The 27,686-nt window shown below is 35.7% G+C and overlaps 1 protein-coding gene across 2 annotated transcripts in view; it reads left to right on the top strand.

Annotated features, from left to right (window-relative positions):
• Positions 1-27,686, top strand: part of LOC125233620 (voltage-dependent calcium channel gamma-4 subunit) — a 113,269-nt gene that overhangs the window by 18,153 nt on the left and 67,430 nt on the right. Inside the window, exon 1 of one of the 2 annotated variants that reach the window (XM_048139682.1) lies at positions 3,349-3,514. The exons of the other annotated variant lie outside the window; for it this stretch is intronic. The gene's annotated coding sequence lies outside the window, so the exon portion shown is untranslated. Of the gene's footprint in view, positions 1-3,348; positions 3,515-27,686 lie in introns of those variants that run through there. 2 annotated transcript variants of the gene reach the window in all.

The raw sequence follows: 27,686 nt of genomic DNA, 5'->3' as shown, positions 1-27,686 counted from the left end.
TGAGTACCGCGGTTAGGCCACGAAGGCTTGCCGAGTGGCCTAAGTAAGGTACGAGACTTTTATAGCCTTCATAATGTTACGATTGTATACTATACTTTTTCTACGACAGCCACATACATACCTATTCGAGAATAATAAAATGGGGTAGTTACTTACTTCATGTAATGAATGGGAATATTTGTGTGGATCGTCGTAGCATTGAGTATTCTGTCCACAATGTTGATGGCGAGAACTTGTTGCACAATTCTTCAAAATATGCCAACAACGCCGTTTCAGAGAAAGTTGAAACATTTTTTTGCAATTTCCATGTCAAAACAATCATAACATTTTTGGTACGCTTTATCTGACTTTTCATGTAACAAATTGTCAGTCACTTTGAGCGCCCATAGCCTTGATTTCTTCGGAAGTGAATTTTTCACCAGAATCACTCATAATTACTTATGTTTTTGCACAATAACGTCGAATTAAAACAAACTACACACCACCGAAATAGTTCAAATAGTTTCGTGATAAGTTTACAAATGTCAAACATACCATAGACAAGAGAAATAGAAAATAAGCCGGTTTTCAATTACGAAAAATGTGGTTGCGTTCAAGAATATTTAAATGTCGAATGTAAAATTATTGGATAAACTTATGATTTTTACCTTTGTTTTGCAATATCTAATATGTAAAACGCATTTAAGTTTATTTTTTCATCTTGATTTAAATTATGAACCTAAATATTATATTATTTATTAAAAGTTACTTATTACTGTAAATGAAAACATACCTGATAAATGGAAGTTGTGCTTTTAAAAAAAAATTAACAGAACTCCTATATTCATATGATTACTGCTAGCAGTAATCCTATGAACCTATAGACAAATAGACTTTCTCATCGTTACTCAAATGAACTTAATTTGGATACCGCTGACAATAATCTAATTGACAGATTTAAGTGCTGGAGTAGAAAAAAACGTATTATGTTTGATATCGACTAAACTAAAAGGACCGTTGAACTGTTCTTCTCTAATCAACAAAGATACTTAGTTGTAAATTACTTGTAATATTGGTTTACCCTTGAATCGCCGACAGACACTTGTTCGAATATTATTTCAAAGACAACGTTTCAAATAATTTCATTTCATCGACAGTTCATATCATAGAACAATCGACACAAGTAAAATCAAACCGTAGACTTTTATTTCGTAGATAACTTATTCCGAGTATATTATATCGTGGTATTTCATTTCGTGTTTTTTTCATTTCATTTTGTTTTACATTAAATACAATTCATTTCATTACGCATAATATTATTTCAATTATGTTTCTTTCTAAAATTGTACAATTTGTAAACTGTTTGTTTGGTCACAGTTCTAACCTAACCCAAACCTACTCGGTAAGCTGGTCGTTTTTGTGTGTGGTCACAGTTCTAACCTAACCTAAACCTAATTTAAAAGCCATTGGTTGTAGTGTAGGTCGCAGTTCTAACCTAACCTAAACCTACTTGGTAAGCCGTTTGATTCTGTGTGATCACAGTTCTAACCTAACCTAAACCTACTCTGTAAGCCGGACGTTTTTGTGTGTGGTCACAGTTATAACCTAACCTAAATCTACTCTAGGATTTAAGCCAATGGTCATAGTTTAATTATGGACGTAAATATGTGATGTGCCACGATAAAATCGACAATTTGAAGTTTCCTAGAATAGAAACATCTATTAACGTGTAGTACGACAAATGAGAAAGTATTGTTAATAATACGTCGAATAAATGAATTGCGATGTTTTGTAGTTCTGCTATTTGAAGTACTTTGAAACGAATCAGCGATGAAACAATATTCGTTGAATAGTATTTATAATAACTAAGAAAATTTCAAATAAATAGTAGTTGAAACAAAATTACTCGAACTAAAATTTCGATGATTTGTTGTCGATGAAATGATATTTGATGAAAAGTTTGTCGGCGAAACAAGGGTACACCTGTAATATTAAATATTTTGTGTGCAAAAACTTTAACTAAGAAAACTTACAAAATATTTAAAAATCACACGTTGTGGGCGCAGTTGGCACAGTTACGGCTATAAAAACGTATAGAAATGTGGACCTTTTGTCAGAGGTATAAGGTGGAATGTGAATGCAAACTCGCTTACGTGACTACTTGATTTCATAAGCGCAACGCGCGCGTGTAGCGGGGACGGCCTCTTACATTCCGTGTTATTATAAAAGTTACTACCTACTTTGGAATAAGGATGCTTACATGTTGCGATATCGGAACTACTTAGCAAGCTTGACCGTACAGCGGTGCTCAATACATCTATGCTGATAAAATGCAAATTTGTGTTTGTATGTGACTTTTTTTATATCTTAACCGCTGAACGAATTCAGTTCAAATTAGTTCATAGAAAGATTTCATATCGAAAGTTATCCTAAAGGGAATATTAACGGGAGTTAAATTGTCAAAATTAATGAATTTCTTGTTAATCTGTGTAAACAAACGCTCTAATAGACATTTTTCTTTATCAAGGCGCTATAACTAACTCTTAATAACACACTTTATTAGTTTGTGCAATATTTAGTTTATTTCATGTAGATGAAATCCCTAGTCTAAGTTTAGTAATTTGTATTGAAAAAAGGAATTGCTGCAAAACTTGTACCTACTAAGTAATTTTTTTTGCTTGAAAGTCATTCCGTATGCTATACACCTTACTTAATATGTATACTTTGGTGCTTTAGTCGGTAAATATTTAAATTTTTGTAGAATTCAGAATAAACGGGTTTCAAATAATCCGTTAATAATCACACAGTATTCGGCCAATTTTGTGTGTTTCGTGTCTCCTGTCCTCTGTCAATGAAATGTGTATTTTTTACGAAACGGCTTCTTTTTTGTAATCAACGATATCAAAATAACGCAGGTGTAGCGAGGGTGTAGGTGTTAATGGATCACACCGTGGGTTTTCGTTACATTTAGCCTTTTTTTGGCGAAAAATGTATCATGTTTTTTTCTACGTCTATATTTTTCACATTTGACATTTACTTTAATTTGTTTGATTTCAATCAAGTGACACTTTTGAATTTTTAATTCCTTTGTGTTGGTCTATTATGATGAAACCAGTATGCATGCGTCCTTACCTATACAATCTCAAGCAATCTATCGCAACCGCGAGGAAGTCCTCATAGACTTCAGCCGAGAAAAATGAAATCCTCAAAACAAAGGGCTTCATAGAACTACTCATTCCTCACATTTCATTTGATATCAATCACAGCTTACAAAGTGTCGGGCGCGTTCGGGGGCGTTCGGCGGCCTTCGGTACATTATCTCGCAGCGGCCGTTCTCCAGTGTGTCTACGCCGCTACGAGGGTCGCACGTCTACGCCGTAGCGTCGCGGGGCAGCTCGAGCTACGTACTCAGACGGATGAAGATAAATATCTTTTTGCGTTCACACCCGTGGTAGTGCATACCTGAGATGACAGTGTTGTAAACAGTTTTGAGGATTATACAAGTGCTTTTTGAGATTTGTACCAGAATTTTATGGTAAGTAAAATATGGTTTTTTTTTGTTATAAGTATTTCGGACATTTTTGCCGTGTGATAATGTGTTTTTTTTGTAATCTTTTTTTAGAAAATACACATAAAAACAGAATTTTTGATTAACAAAAAACCCGGCCAAACAGTAAGAATGTTAAAAGTTAAAATACGTTTGGAAAAAGTTGATTAAAATTTAACCTATGTCACAAGTCTTATAAAGAAATATTTTGACAGTTTAATCATCAGCTTACACCGCCACTGTGAAATTATCCCCACAAGCATTGCCTTCAACTTATGTGCGATAAAAATTATTACTAAACATGTAAAAATATGACGTTTTCCATTATTGTTAACAAATGTATTTAATCCTTATAGCACAATATAATATAATATAAAGTACAAATATTACTACTTAGGCATTCTCTACAAGTCAGTAATTGGGTTCAAACTGAATCTTACAATTGTTGCGGAAAATGCATTCAGTAATTTATGAGAGGTAAGGTCACTATCTAAATACTTTAATTGTGTGTTATAATATTATCAGCGATTAGCGCGATAGTTACTCATGAAATAAAACTGACACCCGTTGACCAAGACCGCTGTCAACGGTTCGGAACGTCGTGATGTTTTTTAAATTCATTTTAAGCGATATATGTAATCTATTTTCATAACTTTTTTGGCGTATAAAATTTTTTTTTCCTGAAATATACATACATATGTACATACAATCACGCCTGTATCCCATAAAGGGGTAGGCAGAGCACATGAAACTACTAAAGCTTCAGTGCCACTCTTGGCAAATAAGGGGTTGAAAGAAAACGAAACTGTGACATTGCAGTGACAGGTTGCCAGCCTCTCGCCTACGCCACAATTTAACCCAAATATAAAATAGAAATATAGTTCCATAAAAAAACGTTACTTTTTAGTAAATATTGTTGTGTCTCAAACAAGTGATCCAGGCTGACATAAGTGTAGCTCTCGTTAAGTTCCGGTTGACACATGACAATCCTCGGAGTTTTCTCGCCGCTTTTGTATTTCCGAAGGGGCCTTGCCGTACACAGAGAAAATAATATAGGCGGTAGGTTTTACGCAGTGTCTGATTAAAATGTGTCATTTATAGAACAAAGTCACTTCCCGCTCTCTGATTGTCGCTTTTTAGGGTTCCGTAGTCAACTAGGAACCCTTATAGTTTCGCCATGTCTGTCTGTCCGTCCGTCCGTCCGTCCGTCCGTCCGTCCGTCCGTCCGTCCGTCCGTCCGTCCGTCCGTCCGCGGATAATCTCAGTAACCGTAAGCACTAGAAAGCTGAAATTTGGTACCAATATGTATATCAATCACGCCAACAAAGTGCAAAAATAAAAAATGGAAAAAATGTTTTATTAGGGTACCCCCCCTATTATGTAAAGTGGGGTCTAATATTTTTTTTTCATTCCAACCCCAACGTGTGATATATTGTTGGATAGGTATTTAAAAATAAATAAGGGTTTACTAAGATCGTTTTTTGATAATATTAATATTTTCGGAAATAATCGCTCCTAAAGGAAAAAAAAGTGCGTCCCCCCCCTTTAACTTTTGAGCCATATGTTTAAAAAATATGAAAAAAATCACAAAAGTGGAACTTTAAAAAGACTTTTTAGGAAAATTGTTTTGAACTTGATAGGTTCAGTAGTTTTTGAGAAAACTACGGAACCCTACACTGAGCGTGGCCCGACACGCTCTTGGCCGGTTTTTTTTTATATAGGTGAAGTGGTTGAAAAGGAAGGTTCGTATCCATACTTCCATAATATATACTATACTATATTATTTTAAGCGGGTTACTCACGTGTTAAGTCGATATAGCGTTTGACATGTTTCTATCCATTTTCGAGGATCTTTACATATCGATGTAAAGGCGGGGTCGCTACTCTTGAGAAAAATCCTCGAAAATGGATCGAAACATGTCGAACGCTATATCGACTTAATACGTGAGTAACCCGCTTAAAATATTTTTAAATTATGTTTGAGTCTCACGGGAGTTTTATAGTTAAAATATACTATATTAGTTATATTAATATTATAAATGGGAAAGTGTGTGTGTCTGTTTGTTTGTCCGTCTTTCACGGCAAAACGGAGCGACGAATTGTTGTGATTTTTTAAGTGGAGATAGTTGAAGGAGTGAAGAGTGACATAGGGTACTTTTTGTCTCTTTCTAACGCGAGCGAAGCCGCGGGGAAAAGCTAGTATACTACAACCTGTTCTTATTGAATTCTGTTAACTTTAAGGGAAGGTTCTTCAGATCAAATACAATTAATTTCTCTAAGAAACTAGCGTCTTAACTTTTACGGTTATCGAGTTATTAAAATATTAAGATAATTGCATAACACGAGCCTTTACCAATTCCAAATGTTATTTGTTTTGACATGTGCCGTCAATCACTTGACACTAACTTGAATGTAATTCTTAAGGGTCTCGAATCGGACGAATTTAACTAAAAGTGATATACAGGATGGTTCCTGATAATGAACCTAAGGACGTGTCGAATTTAACGGAAAACAAAAAAAACATGGTGTATACGTATATTTAATATTATAAATGGGAAAGTGTGTGTGTCTGTTTGTTTGTCCGACTTTCACGGCAAAACGGAGCGACGAATTGACGTGATTTTTTAAGTGGAGATTAAAAAAAAAATAAATCATTTATTCAGAAAAAATAACCTGGCTACATTTATTAACGTGCCCGCCAAACTGTAAAAACAGTTTGTTGGCGGAGACATGCTCTCATATAACTAAGCCTATTTATAAGCTATAACAGGTTTATTACGTAAAATAAATAGTTTAGGTATCCGACTAACATTTCCGTTTAAAATCAATCCTGTAGTGCAGACAACAACACTTCCTTTGCCTTTTTTTATATGAATACTTGAAATAGTTGAAGGGATGGAGAGTGACACACGCTTTTTGTCTCTTTCTAACTCCCCACTTCCTTAAAATGAGTGGTGGAAGTTTGTATGGAGCATTGCACAATTTTCGAAACTAACGCGAGCGAAGCCGCGGGCAAAAACTAGTGTGAAAATAAGGGTTCATAAGTCAAGACGGGTCGCTGCTACTAAAATATAGCTAATCTACTCTATAACCAACCAATCACCTTTACGTTGTTTTTTCTCACCAGCTTTACGAAAATTGTATTATTTTTAATGACCAATGGCTACTAGTTATATGTTATTGTAAAGAAAGATGGTGGCGTGATGACGTCATATTCTATTCATCTAGGGGTTGCTACAATTTATGGGCCAAGTGGCTTCCTTGACACTGACACAAGAATAATAGCTTTATTAGATAACTGGATACAAAACATGTATATTATTTAAGTCATGCTGAGTTTAACATTGTTTTAGATATTTTGTTCCGAGGATAGTGGCGTAGATCGTAGACAGATATAATTATAATAGTATTTAGTTACAGAGACCGTCCTAGGACAAGAACTCTCATAATTGTATTTAATACGTGCTTCACTCAGACACAGACATGATGAGATACGTCTGTTCTACCGACCTTCTGTAAGTTAACTGTGTGTTAAATGTAACAAAAGAGTAAGACAGACGGACGGACCTGCTGCCCTATTATGCTTCCAATTTTATCACTTATCTACGTTGATAAAGCATCTGTCACGTTCTGGCAAGTATGTCAGTGCGAGAGTGAAAGATGTCTTATCCACGTGGATAAGTGATAAAATTGGAGGCATGATACGCCGGATGATAGATTTTCTCCACGTGGTTAAAATTGCAATCACTATTATTATTGAATCATGCGTTCGTATGTATGTTACCGTAGGGAGTATAATACAGTCATAATTTATTTATTTATTTATTAGTAAAAACATGTTTACATGACATTACAGTAAAACCAATGCGTCACGAAACTTAGATAACAAAAAGAGAGAAAATAAAGAGAACAATAATAAAAATAAAATTAAACAATTGATTTGGGCGATGACGTCACAGCGTGGCTCCGTTGCGTCGTTAAATAATATGGAACGCTGGACTAATTTAGGTATAATACTAGTGACCCGCCCTGGCTTCGCGCGGGGAGTAAAGCATCACGGATTTATTTGTAGATCTATGAAAGAGCGCGATTAAAGATTCGATTATACACTGAGAGAAATTTGCATTGTGAATTTAACAAGTTCGACTTGTTGCGGTTTATCCGTTCGAATCAGCCAAACGTAAGTTTAAAACAATATGTGTCAGGTTGTTTTTATAAAATCGACTTGTTGATTCAAATATATTGCCGATTCAAATGACAAGTAGCTTGTTGTTTGAACCAAAGAGCACGTAGGCGCTATTTTAACCAAAAAACTTGTTGAACGAACATGAAAACTGGTTGTATTTTCTCTCAGTGTACTCGTATATATATATTATTACAGGTAATAGGAGATTACAAATCCCTTTAAAAAGCTTACTTACTTTTATTAATTAAAAAAAGCTACAAAAATTGTATAAAGACAGTAGATTTTTTATGATTCACTTTGTGTAATTCAGTAAATGTCAAATAAATCACAATACATTCTATGTTTCGCCCCTATTCACCCCGTCTGACTGTACCTGCCCCAGTTTTTACCTAGGTGCGCTTGCTAGTTAACTTTAGTTCATTATAGCGGATATGGAAACCCGAGTTAACTACCTAGTTATAAGCGAGATATTCACTATTGAACTTTGTCTCAGCTTCTACAGAATGCTTAGATATTGTTGTCAATGTAGGGTATTCATTTCGCGCTGTATATAATGCCTTTTTAACCGACTTCAAAAAAGGAGGAGGTTCTCAATTCGACTGAATGTTTTTTTTTTTTTTTTTTTTTTTTTTTTTTTTGTATGTATGTTACTCGATATCTCCGAGAATCGTGGACCGATTTTCAAAATTTTTTTTTTGATCGAACGGGTATAACCCCGAGATGGTCCCATTGGCACCAAGTCAGGGTCTGATGATGGGATCTTGGAGAAATCGAGGGAACTCTTCAAATGTTATAGGCACATGTAATGTTTTTAGTGTATTTTTCAAAGGTACACCAGTATTTACGCCTGACGGTAGTAATTTTATGTGGCTGAGCTGATGATGGAAGGTCAACTCCTCAATGGTTAGGAGTTAAAGGATAATTCTTTCACTACTGTACATATATTCGGACTGATACATATAATATCACTAGGAACCACTAAAAATCAACAAATAAATTAACTTTTTAACAAAAAATAAAACCGCCTTCAAAAATAAGCGCGTTACAAAACACGGAGAAACTAAAAAGCAAAAAATAATAAACCTTTGAATTCAGATTTCTTATCGTATTGCAATAATCTAAACATCCAAATTATAAACAAATCAATTATTTTTGGAGTCGGTACCAGCCTGTGTATGGTTGGGTGGGGCAAACAGGCAATAGCAAGGCGACGAACAGGTCTGGTACCGACCACAAAAATAATTGATTTGTTTATAATTTGGATGTTTAGATTATTGCAATACGATAAGAAATCTGAATTCAAAGGTTTATTATTTTTTGCTTTTTAGTTTCTCCGTGTTTTGTAACGCGCTTATTTTTGAAGGCGGTTTTATTTTTTTACTTTGACTTTGAGTTTTTTATTTTGACTTGACTTTGAGGATTTCATATTTCATTCAGCGGCAATGGTACGATATTGGCTTTCCTGTCCGTCCTTTTCGCTGCATATCATTTCCTCTTAATTTTTACGCTCGTTGTCTTAACATAGGGACATGGACCGTATCTATATATTTATATGTCATTTTCCGATTGGAACTGCACCGTTACATCAACGGAAAATTAAAGCTACCAGTGATTTTGACAAAATTGCAACTTAAAAATGAAAATCACCACGGTACATTCTACTCTGTCTAGAAAATTGTCAGTGGACTTCACTCATTGTCAATGTGCCATAACATGTCATGTTGTGACTCATGTGCCTATATAAAAAGAAAAGAGGGAAATCGAAACGAGCGGCGATAAATTAAAACACGACCGACGTACCTAAGTGTTTTAAATGAAAAGAGTTACGAATTTTTGACGTAGTTGCGTAATGAGCTCATTGCCATTAGTGCGGTAATATAGATCCGTAGTAGGAACTGTAAATTATTAAGTACGTACGTCACAAGTGATAGCGTCCGACTGGAGCTGTTCGCATTCGAGAGAAGTCGAGAGGCTTCGGCCGTACATAATGATATGTCAAATACGCTCCGACTGCTTCCATTCGGTGACATTTGTACGAGTACTTAATTCTTTTTTCTACTCCCGTACTGTTATTCGTGAGTTACAAGGTCGTGCATAGAACTTTAAAACCCTACATAAAAAATGTCATGACAAGTCTATCTAGTCTATACCCTGAAAACATTTAGTAGCAGTAGCACGATATAGCTGTTAAAGTTCTGTAATTACATTGCTACCAACTTAACAAACAAATCACTTCATCGTAGAAAATTAAAATATTGTATGAAATACATTGTTGCCAACCTTAGAATGTCAGATAAAGCCTGGCATTCGCAGGTCGAGACTCGTTCGTTTTCTGCTGCGTTCATTGGCGACGCGTCGAATCGCATTCAAATGTATGAGAACTCGATTCAACTCGGCTCGATTCGTCTTAGTGGTCAGGCTTCAAAGAACACCAAAGACAGTTTTATTTTCATGTTTGTACTCAAACTGCATATTCAAAATGGTAGACGGTCCACTAGATAACTAAGATGACTGAAAGTAGGTATTTGTTGAATTTATAATTTTCTTTCAAAGTAAGTGCTTGGTCGTAGAAAAAGTATTGTATGCAACGGTGTTTAACTGAGTCAAAAAATGTTCGTGGCGTCTTTATTAACAATTTTCGGCTTCGCCTCAAATTGTTACCCACTACCCACGCCACTCACCTTTTTTGACCTCTTTTAACCACCAGTTGCATAAAATACTATTAATAATGGTATACTATTTTATCAACGCCTCATCAGATAAACTCCACCGATATACGGTTATATTCTACATACATTCATTACTGCGCCATGATACTAGCCAATTCAAAAGTCGAGTGAGTGCTAACAACGTCGAAACATTTTATAATTAATAACAGAACAGTAATTGCCACTTCAAAATTGTAATTTAAAATGAAATAAGTTTTAATTAGAATTTGGCTGTACTTTCACTTTGAGCTCCAATTTGAGCATTTAGTTTTATCAAGTAACGGGAAGCCTTTATTCGATCGTAACTTGTATTTAAGTAGGTAATTGTAGCCATGGAATAGTATGTATGTATGTATAAGCACTTTATTGTACATAAGACAAGTTAGGACATAGAAATACAGTATAGTTATGGTGTACAAAGGCGAACATATCCCTATAAGGGATTTCTTTGAGCGAATTGAGAGGAAAAACTATCTTTGTCATGTTTTAACTACTTAAAACATGATAAAGGAACACTATGTACAGAAAAGAAAAATTCAAAAAGAAGAATAGTTTTTATTATATGTATGTCTTACTCATTTTATAGGTATACAGTATATTTTATAAGCGTACTACTTATGTACGTGTACGATTCGGGAAAATATCCACCTCCATATGGTATTACTATGATGATTTGATGATACATACACTTTATGATTATCGCTTACTGATTCGAGGTAATTACATGGCATTAATTTAATTATCTCCACAATTATACAGCTTTACCTACTTAAATAAATGTCGACATTTCACGTGTACATTAAGCAAATAATTTTTCCTAGAAATCTTGTCAAATTGAATTAAATTTCTTAATTAAAAACAAAGAATTAATTATGGGACAATCACAGACTTGACTTGCGCCCAGACTGTAATCTAAAAATAAAATCAAGTAAAACATGTAATTGTTGGTGAAGATTGGTTTGGGGCTACCTGCATAGACAAGAGGACTATCGTTCACACTCCGTAGGTAACGTGACATATTAAACGTCATTACACTCGCGACAGAGAGACATTACTAACGGCGATACGTTCTGGCAGGCAAGCTGGGCGCGCGATAAACGATAAAACGTCAGGCCTTCTTTTTCGCACTTACAAATAGTGCGAACGTTTATCGTTTATCGCGCGACCATGCTATCGGTCCGAGAGTGAACGATTGGTCTCTAAACTACTCATCCGTTCCATCATCTTCTAGAAACGTATGTACGGTCACGGAATTTAATGGTTGATCCACTTCCAGCTCATTTTATACTGGACATCTCATAGTTATGCTATGACGTTCCATTATAAAATGAGCTAGAAGTGAATCAACAATTATTAAAGTCCGTGACTGTACTAAACATAATTTAATGTTTATGATACTAGACTATTTTTTATTCATAAAGGGAAGCCTATAATAGATAGATAGATATATAGAATACTCTTTATTGGCACACCTCAGCAAAAGATACAGAAAAAATATACAGTGGAGACAAAACAAATGATTATAAATAGAGGCAGACAACAACCTATAATTATAGATATTATTACCTAAATTATTACATACATACTCGTACATAAACTCGTTTGTGTTTCCACACGAGCAAAACAGAGTATAGGCACATCTCGGTCACTGGCGGTCAAATATATGAAAGAAGCGCGTTCCTAGCACACATTCTAAGCTCGTGTAGGTGAACGCGTACCATGCTTGTGTGAGTGAAATATGACAGGTCGACTGTTCGTGTTTTTGACATGCGGTAACTGTGAGGTAACCGAGAGGGGGTGGGCGGCACTTTCAGCGGGGAGCGGTAGTGGCCATACTGTACGATACTACTCTTTATTATACTGTGGTATAGGAAAGGAAACTGCTCAAGTTAGGAAACTACTCAAGTTTCTGTGCCACTATTAGCAATTATGGGATTTAAAGAAAACGAATTTATGCTATTAATTGCAGTGAGAGGTTGCCCTTCGCTCATACCACAATTGAACCCATATACCTACCACAGTCGGCATCTATAACACCCAGGGGAGTAACAAGCTGGTGAAATTCTTAACCCGTTACTATACAGAACCCATAATTATTTTGCAAACTCGAGTGACATATCGCAAAAAATGTTCGATTCACAAAATCCAAATGATAGACTACGTGTGGTGCCAGTATCAGAAAATAATAGCACCACCCCATCCCCTCCAGTGGGTGCCGTATAAGGCGACTAAGGGGAAACTAGCGGCAGTAGGTATACACACGAGCAAGACTCGCCCGTATCCTGTGCACGCTGCCACCACAAAAAAAGATGATATAAGGTACAGCGGGCCAAATCTTGTCCGGGGGGCAAGTGTAACTGGTCTATTTTTTCCATGTTTTATAATATTCGCATTATTAAATAGAGTGTCCACCGGTTATATATGGTAGGCGTGTTCAGTAGATACATGTAGAACTCAAGTCTCAACATCATAGTGTAATAATGGAAAAAATGGATCAGTTACAATGCCCCCCCAGTCGAGATTTGCCCCGCTGTACCTTACTAAAACTAGAACCCTCGCTTAAAGGTTGAAAGAGGTTGAAATTATGTAAGGTGCAACATTTATTATTTTATAATAATTATTATATCAAATGTGAATGTTACAGCATTGTATTGAGTGTAATAATTAATTGAAACTGAAAGCAATCTTTAGTTAATGATATTTGAATTTTGTGCGGGTGGCGCAGGATAGGTCATTGTGGTAATCTTTGGGGGAGGCCTATGTCCAGCAGTGGACGTCTTTCGGCTGATATGATGATGATGATGATGATTTGAATATTAGTTATTTACACAACAATTAAATCAACAGCAAAGTCCATTAGTAATAGTTTAGGACTCGCTCCGTACACTCATAATTAATGCATATGCATTTGTAGAGCATATGAATTTGCTCTACTTAAAATATGTACCAGCGCTACACAAATGTGAGTGTGTTTAGTAAAACGTCCTACTTTGTCGGTTACCATTAAGACGAGATTTACTTGTATCTTTATATGAATAAACTGACAAAGTGGCTTTATAGCAATCGACAAAGTGGGATTTTTTCCCGTGCACGCTCATAAATTGTTTGTTTTTACCACATGCAATTGAAATAGGTAATATATATTTTATTTATTTATTTGAAATAACTTACTTAATTAGCGCGATGGCTAAAAACGAGTCTTGGTCTCCAAGCCACTTTACGCGGTCTAGAGCGACATCACCCCAGCTCTCGCCGACACCGAGTTTACGGAGCCGTTCGCCGACATTGCTTCACTCTGTCCGCCCAATGATATTTAGGATGGCCAGCAGGACGGCGTTCAGTTGGACGACCCAAATAGGACCTCTTCACTGAGAGAAAATACAACCAGTTTTCATGTTCGTTCAACAAGTTTTTTGGTTAAAATAGCGCCTACGTGCTCTTTGGTTCAAAGAACAAGCTACTTGTCATTTGAATCGGCAATATATTTGAATCAACAAGTCGATTTTTAACCGACTTCAAAAAAGGAGGAGGTTCTCAATTCGACTGAATGTTTTTTTTTTTTTTTTTTTGTATGTATGTTACTCGATATCTCCGAGAATCGTGGACCGATTTTCAAAATTTTTTTTTTGATCGAACCGGTATAACCCCGAGATGGTCCCATTGGCACCGAGTCAGGGTCTGATGATGGGATCCTGGAGAAATCGAGGGAACTCTTCAAATGTTATAGGCACATGTAATGTTTTTAGTCTATTTTTCAAAGGTACACCAGTATTTACGTCTGATGGTAATAATTTGATGTGGCTGACCTGATGATGGAAGGTCAACTCCTCAATGGTTAGGAGTTAAAGGATAATTATTTCACTACTGTACATGTATTCGGACTGATACATATAATATCACTAGGAACCACTAAAATCAACTGAGCTGATGATGGAAGGTCAACTCCTCAATGGTTAGGAGTTAAAGGATAATTCTTTCACTACTGTACATGTATTCGGACTGATACATATAATATCACTAGGAACCACTAAAAATCAACAAATAAATAAACTTTTTAACAAAAAATAAAACCGCCTTCAAAAATAAGCGCGTTACAAAACACGGAGAAACTAAAAAGCCAAAAATAATAAACCTTTCAATTCAGATTTCTTATCGTATTGCAATAAGCTAAACATCCAAATTATAAACAAATTAATTATTTTTGGAGTCGGTACCAGCCTGTGTATGGTTGGGTGGGGCAAACAGGCAATAGCAAGGCGACGAACAGGTCTGGTACCGACTACAAAAATAATTGATTTGTTTATAATTTGGATGTTTAGATTATTGCAATACGATAAGAAATCTGAATTGAAAGGTTTATTATTTTTGGCTTTTTAGTTTCTCCGTGTTTTGTAACGCGCTTATTTTTGAAGGCGGTTTTATTTTTTGTTATATAATAACCTAACTACAAAATTACAATTTTGAAAAACCCCCGACCGCGACATAGTGGACCGATTTTCATGAAACATAGCTAAGAACACTCCCGACTAACTAAGCTTTCAAACAAAAAAAACTAAATCGAAATCGGTTCATCCGTTCGGAAGCTACGATGCCACAGACAGACACACATACAGACAGACAGACAGACATGTCAAACTTATAAGTTTGACATATAACACTGTTGTTATAACACCCCTTCGTTTTTGCGTCGGGGGTTAAAAACAACCTGACACATATTGTTTTAAACATACGTTTGGCTGATTCAAACGGATAAACCGCAACAAGTCGAACTTGTTAAATTCACAATGCAAATTTCTCTCAGTGTTGACTGCCCGATCCTTACCCATACGGGATGGCCAAGCTAGCGGAGACGATGTGCCTTGTATTTGAAATAAACGCAACTAAATTGTGATAATTATATGTTTGAACTTCCGGTGGAACTTTCTCAAGCATGTGGTTTTAATGAGATACTTAGTTTTTGGACATTCATTATCATATTTAAATCACTTATCAAGTTTGATTATTGATACGCACTAACGCTCTATTATTTATGTTCTGCGACTGTTACACATTTTTTAATTCAAGTACCTATACAGTTTACGAGTAATATGGGATAATTTCGTGAATAACCAGTGACATGTACAGGCACTTATCTTTCGTTCATCATTCTTAATTTCATTACTTCATTAGTGGACATGTTTTTGAGTGATTGCGTACAACTTAGGTATGTAAAATACTTTTTCTCAAACTTGCAATGAAATGTTGTCATGACGTAAGTACTTAAAATTAGGTCGGGAAGTACTACTTTATCTGGTGCGCTGAGTGAGGATGATATGTAATGGAATTTCGTAGTGATTTCCTCACTTAAGCCTGCAATGCTCGAGTCATTTGTTTCTAACGTCAAATTTTGACACAACGCGACAGGATAAATAATACTTACGACAACGCCACCATCAGAAAAAAAACATGCAAAACAGTTTACATAGACGGTGGCGCCCCCTATTAATTTCTACTCTTTTTTGCCAGACTATAATGCGGTAAATATTAAAACGTTACCTTAAACAGATTTAAAAAAAAAGTTTGGCGCGGAATGTGAATGTCCGCTTAAAAGGTTACCTCGAACAGATTTAAAAAAAAGTTTAAGCGCGGAAATAAAATAAAAATATATGTTTTCTCGGATTTATCAAATATTTTATCAAGAGCTTTTTCAAATTTCAAAATGAGTTCGGAAAAAAGTGATGTGGATGTGGATTTAAATTGTAGATACGCCTCCGGAATTGCGAGCGGAGGCAAAAGTAGACATGAGTAACTTACTGGCTCCGAAATCCAAAGTAAGTTTTCAAGGTCAGTTTTTTAGCGTATTTCATTGCGAATTTGAGAAAAGCACTATACAGTATACATTCCTCGCCGTGAAAAGGTCTTACAGGCTTCGTATCACTATCCGATATATCTACTCATCCCGTAAGCCCTTCTTTTCCGGCGTCTGACGTAATGTGCTATTATAATTCATTATGCTTTCGTTTTTATACAACACAAGGGATTAACTACAGTTATTTATTTATTTAAAAAGTATATACGAAACTTCTGTTACGAATATTAAAACCAAAAACGCGTTTGTTTAAAAAGAAAACAGGAAACAACGTAGACGGCCAAAACAAATGAACGGTGCAACAACGTTAGGAGAGAAATCCCAAATATTTCAATATGGCGAGCTAATTTTCATGCTCATATCCCTTTGTGAACTATTTTGTTTCTCGTTATAGTGAGAAAAGTTCGTGTTAATTAAAACATTCTCTTGTTTTTTAAAACTGAAATATGTATATTTATTTTAATACCTATCGTTCTATGTTGCGGGTCGTTGTAACGGCGTGCGTTTTCGAGAGTGATAAGTTAGATTTTCATGTAAAACAATTGAATTTTGTAAATGTTTTGTAATAACGCTGCAACGACCACAAAATGTTGGTATGTTTAAACAGTTATGCGGTCAAACTCGTAGCTTCCGACTATTTCAGTCTCATATTTAAAAATCATTCTAATTTTTTTAAACACTTACATAAAGTTCGTAGGTAATTAAAAATCTTTGAAGATATAATTGAAATTAAAAAGAAATTAACAATTCAAATTAAAAAAAAGTTTTTTTAAATGTATTTTTAAAGAAGACACTTGAAGGTAGTCAAAAGTTTTATAAACAGATGAAACAGAATGACTTAAGTGGCGACAGGCTGATTTGATGACATGGGTTTTTGTATCCTGTGATTCGAGGAACCTTCCATGTGGGGAGGCATGACAGTATCTGGCTACTTTTTTATTTAAGATTATCGGTATCGCCAGCTTAGTGGGTTTTCGAGTGAGCACAACCTAAATTCCTGGAACCAACCTCGATTCTCAGCTTCGGGACATCGTATTGCACAGGTACAATTTCTTACTATGACACCAGGGTGCGTAGCCGAATGGCACAAACGATCACGAAACGAAGCGCTAGTAGATATCTATCCCTATCGCTCTTGCATAATGGCGCGACAGAGCCGGACTACGTTTCGTTTTCGTTTGGCGTCGGAGAAATGCCATTCGGCTACGGGGCCTGATGACTTTTTTAATTTAATCTTTTTAACATTGCCTTTAACAAAAGGTATATTCAGCCAAGAATATACCTTCTGATATCTATTTTTTTTAATAACGTACACTGAGAGAAATTTGCATTGTGAATTTAACAAGTTCGACTTGTTGCGGTTTATCCGTTTGAATCAGCCAAACGTATGTTTAAAACAATATGTGTCAGGTTGTTTTTATAAAATCGACTTGTTGATTCAAATATATTGCCGATTCAAATGACAAGTAGCTTATTGTTTGAACCAAAGAGCACGTAGGGTAGGCGCTATTTTAACCAAAAAACTTGTTGAACGAACATGAAAACTGGTTGTATTTTCTCTCAGTGTATGCGGAATGAAATCTGGACAAAATTCAATGTCTTATAGGATTAATATAACATAGTTTGTTTTTAATATCTTTCATGATTTTAATTTTGTATTGAATAACAATAAATAAAAGAGTTAGTTTTCTCCAATGTGAGGCTTCTAACAGAACTTGTGATACTTTATGTCCATCGGTGTCGACAAAACCAATGTTAGCATTTTTTAAGGTCCAAATTTATCTTCCATTTACTTCCATATTCCACGTTTTAAAGAAGCTTCGTGTGCTCGACATTTTTCACAATCAATCGACATAAACCCAGAAATGCAAAAACAGCTGTTTTTTACTTTTTTTGACTTAACGGCGTAGCAGCATTTTCAGAGTTTTTTATTTTATTTTTGATTTTTTTCACATGGCATTTATACATTACTTATATTTTAGTTTATTTATTTACTTACTCTGTACGGTATCAAAACTTTGTCCAGATTTCATTCCGCATACGTTAAATTCGTATCACAAAACAAAGCTCGTGAACACAAGTAATCCAGGTGTTTGTTAATGAGTTCTCAGATAATACAACCCAAGCGTTATATTATAAACGTTAGTGAAATATTGCAATAGCCGGCCTATCCAAAGTGGCAATACTGGCAATCTCTTACACTCCGTAACGTATCGTAACTACCTTGCTTTATCACTCTTCGTTATTGGCGCGACAAAGCCAATGGCGTTTCGATATGCACATAGCGTCAACGATTGTCACTTTGGTTAGGCCGGCAGGTCTTAAATTGTAAGGAAATTGCCCGGAACCAAGACCTCTAATAATGCACCTGATTTAACGACCGTCTTAAGCCGGCTCGGACACTTGCGAGTCTCCCGACGTAATAACACTGACATTGTAACCTACGTAAAATTATATCCAGGAGGTAAATTTCATTTAAATATGCAGTAACTTTATGGATACGGCCTTAACGAGTTAGGAATTTCTCCACTCCTCCTTTCCTTTCGTGGGTGTCGTAGAAGTCGACTGTTATGTCGGTTCGACGGATATGGGTTCAAGACGGGATAAGTAACAACCCGTCACTGAAATACTTATCACGATTTAATTTTCTTTCATCCCCTTAATTGCAAAGTTTAATGTGATCTGCTTGCATACCCCATTTGGAAAAACAGACGTAAGTTCATATATAACTAAGTGGTTTGAATATTAAAACAGCCTTATTTTTTTATAAGATTGATTACTTTAAGCTGCATAGTGGTCCCCTTTATCACAGTATAATAAAGAGTACTATCGTACAGTATGGCCACTCCCGCTCCCCGCTGAAAGTGCCGCCCACCCCCTCTCGGTTACCTCACAGTTACCGCCTGTCAAAAACGCGAACAGTCGACCTGTCATATCTCACTCATACAAGCATGGTACGCGTTCACCTACACGAGCTTAGAATGTGTGCTAGGATCGCGCCTCTATTTGATCGCCAGTGTCCGAGATGTGCACTTATTAGCTCAGCTATAGTCTCATGTAGTGGAAAAAACGAAACTTGGCACTTATATATTAGGGTTATAAGAAACCCCACCCTTACTTTGATGTTTCTATTTCAAGTTTTCATTCAGTTTTATGTAGATTCTAATAATTTACGTTGTGATTGGAAGCATTTGGGTAGGACGGATAGTTTTGAAATGAATGCTTATTTTCGGGTCCATATTGGCTCATATAAAATTATTTGTCATAAAATTATTGTTTATACCGACTTATGCTCCGAATGATCATTTCTCATAATTTTACTTATCATAATTTTGTTTCATTATTATCAATAGTACTACTATCACTGTTCATAATAATCATTTAGTCGAAAATTTTTAATCATAAATTCTATACAAATATTTAATAACATTCATAATTTGTGTTTTAAGAAAATCATTCATCATAAAATTATTTAAAAAGTTTTGGGGAAGTTCTATGAAAAACTTGTGCCATTTATAGAAGCGCGCTTGAAGCTTTTACAGTGACATATACAATTTACATTAAACATTCGTTTCTGGTTCGCTCACGGTCAACCTAACACGCTCCTCCTCGCTACGCTCGTCGTCGCACCTAACTGGACTGTCACATGTGATGTCTGTTCTGTTAACAATAATATAACGATAAATTATATTACTCGCAATCGTTATGATCAATAAGTATATAAACATAAACATTAGTATTAAACGTACTTATGATGAATGACATTATGAACATAAGTCATTCGAAGTTACGATAGTTATTAACATAAAATTGTTATAAATAATGATCGTTATAATGTAAAATTGTATGAGAAACATTTTCGGACTACCAATAATCTATATAACAATTTTATATGAACTTTGGCGCACCCCTTATTTTCACTTCATAGTATTTGCGTCAGACGACTAGTGCCCGCTAAAAGCTAATCCCATGCCAAGTTTCGTACTTTCTGTCGCTGTCGCATCGGACTATACCTCCATACTAAATCGGGTAAACAGGCTGCATTACAGTGGGTTGACACATTTGATAAATTGACAACCCACCCTTGACATGCCCGAAGTTTGACGGAGGCGTGTGTTAGACGCAATTTGGCTAACTCGCGATTAAGCGTGTTACATATATTATGAATAATCCATAAACAAGGAGTAAAGTACTACTTCTTATGACATATTATTTTTACGTACTTAAACAGTTATTTTCATGCGAAAATATACGTATTAAAACAAGGACTACGAAGTGACTTAATATCTACCCTAAATCTTAAACATGCTCTTGAGGCATTGTACCAAGGATGCAGGCCGCATTTCTTCGCTGTATCGCTGACACGTTGTGTGAGAAAGTCGCCAGATCCTCGGGTAGTATTTCCATCAGCCAGACGTTTCGCAATTCGACATGTTGATAAAAAACTTGACTAACTTTAATTTCGAGTGTAAGAAATAACAATGCTTTGGTTTCATATTATTAAACCGCTATCGATTATAATTATGAGTGAGTTACTGTGTGTATGCTTTGCGCACATGAATATGTTTAAGTGTCAGTGCCACTCTTAGCAGCTAAAGGGTTAATAGAAAAATTAATTGTGATAGGTACCTATTTCATTTAGTTATCTACTGTTTGCTAGCACATCGCCCTCACTATGTGTTTTTCTACATTAAATTGAAAATAGCTCGTAATTTTAAGTAAAAAATATTTCAAAAACTTCCAATTGAACACACTCGTTTGTGTAACGCAACCTGAGATGCTGGACAAAATGGCGCACATACGAAATCATATTTACCCGCGCTGGAAAGGAGGCGTCTCCTTCTTCGTTCGCTCAATTAATGAGAAAGTTCATATCTTAAACATTGACTTCTGAGGAAACATTATTAATTTTAAAACAATATTCAAACGGTACTTTAAGTTTTATAACCGTAAATATTAACATTAGAACATTATTTATCTATTCCATAATACAATTTTTATTGATGGTCCTGTTTCATTTCCCTTTATCGCTATTGGCCGCATTGTTTTTGATCTATGTACATTACATACATATTACATTCTTAGCTGTGTTGTTATAGTATTTATACATATATGTATGATATATTTAGGTTTATTTTATTTCCTATTTATGTATGTACGCTCACTGCATCACCTACTCAAATCAGTTGTTTTTTGTGTCTTGTCTCCACTAACCAAAGGTTGTCTGGAAGAGATCGCTCTTTAGAGTTAAGACCGCCTGTTGTCTACCATAGTTAATTAAAGTTATGTGCTTATTTTTTTAATGTCATCTTGTTATATTGGTGAGCAATAAAGTATATTTGTATTGTATTGTATATTCTGATTCTATTCGTATATATAGGTATCAGTGGCGGCTGGTGAAATTTTCTGCTAGGCAACACCAAAGCAAAAGGAAACTTGCCTTAACATTAAGTACTTTACTAGTAATCAATTTTTAGGCAAGCCGGTGGTAATCGGCTTGTATGGACCAGCCGCTGCTGATAGGTATTCTGTTCTGATTCTGATTTCAGTCTAGTAATACGTTGATATTCATCACACAACTTTTAAGTCGGTTTTATCCAAACCTTCGACAGTCTACGAAGGTAAGTGATTTTTAATTTCATTTGTCACTAACGTAACACGTTTAACGTAACTTTAATGCACTTTATAGAATTCGGAACCCCACGCTTACTCCCATTTCGTACTTTTCGTTAATACTTAATCTACCAAAATCTTTGATGATTACATATACCTTTGCCTTTTAAAGGCCGGACTGCCACAAAGACCTATGCTAAAATCCCTCGGGTATGGAACCCAAAAGGGATTCTACGCAATATACTTCACTTGATAGACATTACTTAGACACAGTGGTTTATTTAAGAGGTCCTGTATACATATAAAACTTAAGTCTTAATGATGCGAGAGAAACAAAGAGAATTTGTTATCAACGCATGGTTTCTCGGTAGAAGAAATAAAATATTGCACTCAGCAGAATTGTATAAGGAAAGTGTACAAAGTTACAAACAAAAGCAGAGACAACTGAGAAATTGTAAGATGCAGATATCTAAATTATTGTTTCGCTTCCAGCTTCTGAACCAGAAAAGATGATAAAATTGAGCATTTCACTTTACCATTCATTCGAGTATGTAGCTCGTTTTGTGTTTGTTATTAATTAAGTTATAGTATTTTATGCAACAGGCGTTTAAAGGAGGTCAAAAAGACGAGTGGTATGGGTAACAATTTGAGGCGAAGCCGAAAAGACGCCACGAGTATTTTTTGACTCAGTTAAACACCGTTGCATACAATACTTTTTCTACGACCATGCACTTAGTTTTTAATACTTAGTTTTCTTGAATAACTTTCGTGAAATTCACGCTGTTTCCTGTACTTTGACGCAAAGGTTTGCACTGTCAGCTCAGCTGCCCAAAGTCTTCCCGCGAACGTGCGCAGTGTTGTTATAACAATGCGTTACCATGGTTACAGAGCCAAACAATGCGTTTTCAGTTTTTTCGATACTGCGCGCAAGCGCGGAAAGCCGGCGGAGGCTGGCTTTGACGAATAGACTTTTATGTAATAGGGTTTGAAAGATCTATGCACGTCGCACGACCCTGTAAATGACGAATAACAACAGTTCGGGAGCAGAAAAAACATTTTAATACACTATTGAATTGGGTAAAAGAACTTTTATCTATTCTGTAATATTATTCGCAGAATCAACTCGAGCTTTGCATAATATTTCGTGAGTTTATACAGCATGCAGCGGCTTAAAAATCCTTAGCTACAACACATTTTACAAAATAATTGGAAGTTCGATCGACACCTACGCAAACTCCGGCACGTTAATCTAAAACTGGAATTCGCGAATGGGGGTAATAAAATGAGCTGAGAAACAATTGCTACTCAACTAAAATGAAGCCGCGCCCATTTAGAGCCTTGCTACATAATGTTTGAGGTTAAATTGAAATGAATACAGACGTTGAGCGAAGTTTAATATCGCTATATTATTTTTAAGCTTGGGATTTAATGAAAAAAAAAATCTCCAGAATTTGTAATACCTTAACAATGACATCAAATTATTCTATGGGCTTGCTCCGATATATTTCTGCTCAGGGTGGCTAGCCGAATGGCACAATCGCTCACGAAACGCTCACGAAACGAAGCGCTAGTAGATATCTATCTCTATCGCGCTTGCGTATTGGCGCGACAGAGCCAGCGGCGTATCGCTTTCGTTTGGCGTCGGAGAAATGCCATTCGGCTACGGGGCCTGATGTGTTCTGTTTACACACGTGTTTAAAAGCTTTTGAATTCCGACAGTTTAGAAGAGACTAAGTATGTAAATCGGTAGAAGACCCCCGTTTTCGTAAAGGTCGTGTATCCTTAGTAGTTTCGCGAGCTATGGCGTCGAGTGTCTTTAGAAACCAGTATATTTAGGAATCAACGAGATCTGTGTCAGTTGTTCGTAGTTCGAGATCTTGTACGCTGGTTCTTGCGGTGAAGTAGTAGTCGCTCGGTGGCATTTGGAATGATCCCCAAGCTCTCATCAGCAAACTGGTAGGGGGTAAACTATGCGGTAATATATGATAATGGCGGTAAAGACAGGGTGCTGAAATTAACGTGGGTCTTGCATACGAGTATTTCTACGAAGTACTAGGATAATATGAAAAACGAGTTATTGGAAGGTCTTCAGAGGTCGTTACTTAACTATAGGGACCATTATAGTTCACCTAAGTTTCATCGCCCCGTTAGTTATCAAGAAAATTGGACGGTTATATCACTGTATCTGCATAATGTTATATACCTACTCTAAAATATCAATTTGTAAATATATTTTAAGTTAATTAGTTAGCTGCACAGATACATATATTTATTACCTATACCTGCTGTAATTAATTATTAAGTTGATATTTGATTTCTGTTAAGCTTTCTGTTTATGATGTTAATTAATTTAACTTAAATGACGAGTATTTTATACTTACCTACTTACACAAAATTTGCGCCATATTTCAATAACTTTTGTCAAAAAAATATTGTAACTAGGTAATAAGGACCACAATACAAGTAAATTACAGTCAGGTGTACCCATATTTTTACACTTATATGAACAAATATATTTAAAAAATTACTTTTAGGTAGCTATATAAATAATGTTTTAATATAAAATTAAAAGCTAACTAAGGAAAACACTTACCAAGGCGTTAGGTACGTAAAAAGTAAAAACGTTTGTTGTAGATTATTAAGTTCGGTATACACAGGCAATCTATGCAAAGAGAGTGGAAAGGTCCTGAGTTACTCGAGCCAAAGGTTACAAAAACCCTTTTATCCATATATGTAAGACATAATTTACCAACCTCTAATCCTACCCCAATCTTGAAGCAAATTACTATTACCCAACTCTCTCACTTAACTAAATTATATGTAAGTACGTGTATTATATCTAGACACGTAAGTAAACTCTTTTCAATCAAGTAAAGTAACTAAGAGTCAAACTGTTACGATTACAATGTGATCGTGGAAAAATGATTTTATAAGAATAGCTCGAGCAAATATTACAAACGTTTGCAATCTGCTTTGCGAAAATAATGTTTACATAGAGAGTGAACAATTTAATCGCACGACGCGCCCCTTCGAGAATGACGCGTAGATGAGCCTTTTTCAAAAAGTGTACGTTACGCCCATGTCTTCAAAATGAGAGTTTTTGTGCTTAATTTACTCTGGATTGTTTGTGCTTTTACGCCTCATACATGAAATAAAAACCGGCCAACAGCGTGTCGGGCCACGCTCAGTGTAGGGTTCCGTTTCCCGTATTTTTTTCAAAAACTGTTCAACCTATCAAGTTCAAAATAATTTTCCTAGAATTTTTACTTAATTTTAACTTATGGTTCAAAAGTTAGAGGGGGGGGGGACCCATTTTTTTCACTTTAGGAGTGATTATTTCCGAAAATATGAGCATTACCAAAAAATGGTTTTAGCAAACCCCTATTCATTTTTAAATACCTATCCAACAATATATCACACGTTAGGGTTGAAATTAAAAAAAAAACACTCCCCACTTTACCCCAATAAAACATTTTTTTCCTAAAAAATGTGTCCCAATAAGTACTGTATGAAAATTTAATTTTCTGAATTTTGATTGCAAATTAAAACTTCGTCATCGTGAAATCCAAGGAGCGCCAATTTCGTAATTTATTAGTTTTTGCTACCGATCAAAATAAGTCTAGACCCAGCGCTGGTGTTATGTAAACCTTTTTGAAAATGCTCATATAGGAGTCATCACGCCCGCATCCATTTTATTGGGACGATACCCGACCCGCGAAGCCTTCTATTGGCCCTCGAGCCGGCACGAGACATAATAATACACCTCGTCTATTAGGTATTCAATATTTTGTTTGGAAACTCATCTTTGTTTTACGGCTTTTTGTACATGTGTGATATTGCGGTATCCCTATAAAGGAATATTGTTATGGTATACTCGTACACATTGATAAAAGGATAAGTATTATGTATTTGGCGTATTTTATTACGGAATAATAAGTAATAATAACCTCGACAGCCACGTTTTACGCATTACTTGGTAAATCTACATTACCTACCTATTAAAACACATTTATATTTAGAATTTGATACGTACGACATTAACTCGTATTTAGTAACATAATTATGTGTGTTTATAGTAGATCCATGTTTATATTGGTCTAAATTTTAAACCGTAATCCGTTATGGAAGTGTCTGAAGCGAAAGTGATTTGTCAAGATCGTAGTAAATGGAAATCCGTGATCTCTGTCTACCCCTCTGGGAAACAGGCGTGATTGTATGTATGTATGTATTTTAAACCGATTACAAACATCATTACCGTAATGCGTCTTTTACTTAGTTCAGTATAACTTGTCGTTGTATTGTGGTTATTATTTATGTTATTATATCCTGTAAATTATACATATTTGTTCCGTTTGCATGTAATGGAAGGGTTGCCACGGAAGACCAGCGTCAAAGTATCCAAAAGGTACCTTGACACCAAGCTGAGTGGAAACCTTTTCAGTGACGTTTTAATTCAATTTTTGTGACATGTTTTTGTAATTTATATTGTTTAAGCGTCCTGAATAAAGTTTTTTCTATTCTATTCTATTCTTTATATAATATGAACCCTTAATTGTGTGTAATTTTAAATATAGATTAAAACAATAAACCATCATAACCTCTACCATGAGTCTTGGACGTTTTAGAATACATTAACTCAATAACGTTAACATCACGAAAACTAACATTAATTGTATGGATAAAGTTAACAGCGTCCTCAAACGGTACCTTAGGTATTAGATTTTTGTAACTAGAACCATAAACGACAGGTACGTTTTCGAGGAAGACCCAGGAAGAGTTTTGTTGACCATCTCAAGGAAAACTCCGCTTTCCTCTTAATAAATAGGGGAAAATGGCGCATACTCCACCGACAAGAGCTACATAGTTCTTAAATAAGAAGAAGAGATGACATTTTCGTTGTAGTTTACGTTATCGAGTCTAAAACGTCAAAAAAATGTTAGAAGCTCTGTTAAGTCAATCCACAGAAGCATCGGGGATGATAGCAATTATTTTGTTGGATAATACCTATTGCTCGACTCGCCGAGACTTGATCCACTGATAATATTATTCGGCACGATCGCCCCAATCCGGACCACGCTCATCGGGCTTACAAGCCAGCAAAGCCACACTCTTTAAATCCGAGATCTTCTTGAAGTATGGCGAGCCAGGAAACCCGCTTGACTGCACGATCGATCGTGCCTTCAAGTATCTGTTCGGTTTTTGCGGTTAATAAATACTGTGTTTACCGGATTTCATATTGTCTTCGCTATTGACGTCAGTTTTAAGCCTGCGGCGCCTTTGCTTCGTTTACTTGCGTTTAGAAGGGGAATGTAGGTACGCCAAATTTTCTTTAATTACATACTCTATAAAACACTCGTATACTGGATCATGACACCCTTATATATAATAAACTGTTATAAATTTGAAAATTTCATGAATGCTAAAAATAATCTTTTTCTACTCATCGACTTTAATCTGTCAATTAGGATACCACAGACTAAACTATATGTGCTGACTTTTCAGTGTTGGGTAGTCTTTGACACTTAGGGTCCCCCCACATCTAGCGTCTCGCGAGCGTCGCGTCGGTCCAACTGTATGGAAAAAGACGTCGCGTCGACGCGACGTCGACGCGGCGCCAGGCTTTGCCCATACAGTTGGCCCGACGCGACGCTCGCGAGACGCTAGATGTGGGGGGACCCTTAGTCAACTATAATATTTAATTACACTTCACTTTAGTTAACTGAAAAAATTTCAAAAATAGAACGTCCCACAACTTCTATACTAATTTGCGATACCTGGCAAAATTTTCTGCATCTGAAACACATT

The sequence above is a fragment of the Leguminivora glycinivorella genome, chromosome 14 (genome assembly GCF_023078275.1).
Source record: "Leguminivora glycinivorella isolate SPB_JAAS2020 chromosome 14, LegGlyc_1.1, whole genome shotgun sequence".
Lineage (NCBI taxonomy): Eukaryota > Metazoa > Arthropoda > Insecta > Lepidoptera > Tortricidae > Leguminivora > Leguminivora glycinivorella.
Note: the sequence above shows the minus strand (reverse complement) of the source record. Positions and strands in the feature narration are given on the sequence as shown.